The 3,043-nt window shown below is 29.4% G+C and overlaps 1 protein-coding gene across 1 annotated transcript in view; it reads left to right on the top strand.

Moving 5' to 3' along the window:
- Window positions 1-3,043, top strand: part of LOC111676411 (protein snail) — a 5,460-nt gene that overhangs the window by 1,451 nt on the left and 966 nt on the right. The window lies entirely within an intron of this gene.

Raw genomic sequence — 3,043 nt, 5'->3', positions numbered from 1 at the left:
CATTTGAATAACGTTTTAAACACTTTAAATATGCGAATATTGACACATATTTAAATACAAAAAGACACCTAGAAATTTGAGAGGAAAAACCAATGGGGAAAGCAAACAAACAAATTGAGTATAAGAAACAACATTACAAGATCAGCTCCATTACAGGCATTCGAGCACAGATGTTAAAATATGTGAATTACTATATGACACCTCACATAATTCCATCATAAACACAGATGATGCAGTCTTCGAAAATATATGAACATTTATAAAAAAGGGGGATCTATTTTCACTCAAAACTAAAAATTTACTTACCTTAAGTGAAAAACCCGAAAAGAAAAACCCACCCCAATTAGAAATTCTTATATGAATTTCCACAAGCGAAATAGGAAAAAACCCAAAAATAGACTCAAATGCGTAACACTGTGGGAAATGAAACACAAAAGACTGAGAAATTCCTATTTCAAATAACAACAAATTATTGTTGACTTCTCATACTTGAGAATACCTGCATGTTGATGATCGCTGTTGTTGCTGCCATGTTCATAGCGAGTGCGAGTGAATTTCTGTTGGTGGAGTGTGTGAAGTTGATAAATGTAAAATTATGATGGTGGCATGTGCTGTTTGCCTTAAAAGTGTATAAATTTTGTTGTTTTTGTTATTTTGAGATTGAATTCAATATTTTTTTTGTTTTGGAAAATGGGGTGGAGGAAAAGTAGTATTACTTATATGTTCGCTTGCATTTGAAGGGAGTTTTGATGATCTTTTGAAAAGTTCTTGAATCTTTTGTGTTAAAGAAGTTGTAAAAAGTCAATGGTGAAGAATTTATGTATTTTTTATAACGAGTTCTTAAACAACTACGTAGTTTTTATTCAATTTAATTTTTATCTTGATGTTAATCAAGAAATAAAATTTTCGAATGAAATAATGGTCCAATTCGCAATCGAACGTTGTATGTCATAAAAAAACATTTCCAATAAAATTTAAAAAAAAATTGACAGCCGTACAACACCGATTGTGAATTGGACAAATGTCCAATAATCTCATAGCTTTTCTTTCCAATCTTTTAAACACAAAAACTTATAAAAAGGATTAGGACTAGAGTCAAATGATACTTTCCTTTACTTTACTGATTCCAAGTTGATCAATGATATCTTGTTTCGATGCCGATTGTATTTCAATTAATTTAAATAACCTTCAGGATTATATTGGAAGTAAAATCGAACAGTTCTAACAATTCCTGGATCTAACTATTCCATCACATGAAAAAACTTCACGATTATTGCAGAGATGTAGCACTTGCTGAGATCTAGGGAAGTCTTTAAAATAGAAGCTCTGTGTTCCATAAATAAACATTTGTATTGTATTTTGAATCATTAGAATTGAACCTTTTGAATGAAGTAATCATAAAAAGTTGTAGTTATTATTCAACATTTTACATTTCAATGAACTGACAATGTTTTTCACAGTTATATTAGAAGGAACATCGCAAAGATCCATAGAAGATATTACCTCAAGACATTCTTGTTCCGAAATTATTTTTAAGAAGCAACATCGCAAGATATTAGCTCAAGACATTTGAAAATATATAGAAAATTTTCTGATCCTTTATGAGTACAGATCAAAGTTCTGTTAGGTTCAAATAAGATCACTATTTTGAAAACACCGATTACAATAAGATTTATCATTAGATTCATTAGAAAAAATTATAGACCTTCTTCACCGCTATCGAATGAAGTAATCATTACAAACTACTCAAATTAATATTCAATATTATAAATTCAGATTAATATTGGAATAGGATCTAGGGCAGACACTTAATTAAAGTATTTCTCATTTTATTTTAATATCTAAGTAACAGATCTAGAGAAGACACCAAATCATTTTACTTTGATATAGATCTTTGTGTTTTTGAAAAATACTGACAATTTTTGACTTTTTGTGTCTGCTAATCAGCAGCAGCGCTTATACAATCGACTTCCTAATTTTAAAAGGACTAAGTTAAATAAGAATTTGTGTAATTAGAAAGCAAGTATAGGATCCCTTTGATAGTTTTCAAATGAAGTAATAATCACAAGATATTTCATCTTCATTCAAAAGTTTGCATTCTCAGAATTATATTGGAAGCAGAGAAATCTTTGAGATCTATCAATTCCTAAGATCTGCAAGATCTTGTTTAACAAATATTTGAATCATTAAGAAGGAATTATGAGATTTAAAATTTTGTTAATTATTTAGATTGGAGGTTAATAAATATTCTGCTATTAGAAATATGAACAATTTATCCTTCTGTATGATCAATGTCTAGCCAACATAGAACATCTTGAATTTCTGCATTACAAAGTGAAAGTTTTGCAATTATGGAGGTGGATTTATAACTAACGTTTATGTATATATTTAGTGTTGTTTCCGCACTTTGGGGAAGATTTCTAGAAGATCCTCTTATATATCGGAAATTGTCGAAAAGAACTCTAACTAGTTTATCTTTATCGATCGCATGTTTTTGCTTTGTGTTCATCTTCAATGTCTAGTCGAAAGGAAGTTGTGCTATTTTCAAGATCCAAGGTTTAGTATAAAAGTGATATTCGATTAAATTTTCATAACTCGAGCTCAGAAATCAGTCAAAATTTGACATCAAACTGTTCCAAATTTGTTAGATTATTGCTATAATTAGGTCCAAAAAATTGGATTTTTGTAAACCATTTAAACTCATATTTTAGAAATATTTTAAAATCTCTTTAACTATCTGAAATAACTGAACAATTTTACGATCTCGAAGGGACTTATATGGAATTCAAATGAAAACTTAAACAATAAATTTTAGCGATCGTATATATAAATATTTTAAGATCCTCTCTCTTTGGAGGTTTGCAAAAATTACTGAACCTTGAGGATGTCTCTGTAGGTTAGTTGGTACTATTGTAGTCTCTCAATACTGATCTCAAGATCACTTATATATTCTATAATCAGGAGTAAATGATGTCAAAAAGTTACTTAATGATTTCGTCAAGATCAAATGCACAAGCCAGACACCCTTGTTCTTAATGTCCCT

The sequence above is a fragment of the Lucilia cuprina genome, chromosome 2 (assembly GCF_022045245.1).
Source record: "Lucilia cuprina isolate Lc7/37 chromosome 2, ASM2204524v1, whole genome shotgun sequence".
Taxonomy (NCBI): domain Eukaryota; kingdom Metazoa; phylum Arthropoda; class Insecta; order Diptera; family Calliphoridae; genus Lucilia; species Lucilia cuprina.
Note: the sequence above shows the minus strand (reverse complement) of the source record. Positions and strands in the feature narration are given on the sequence as shown.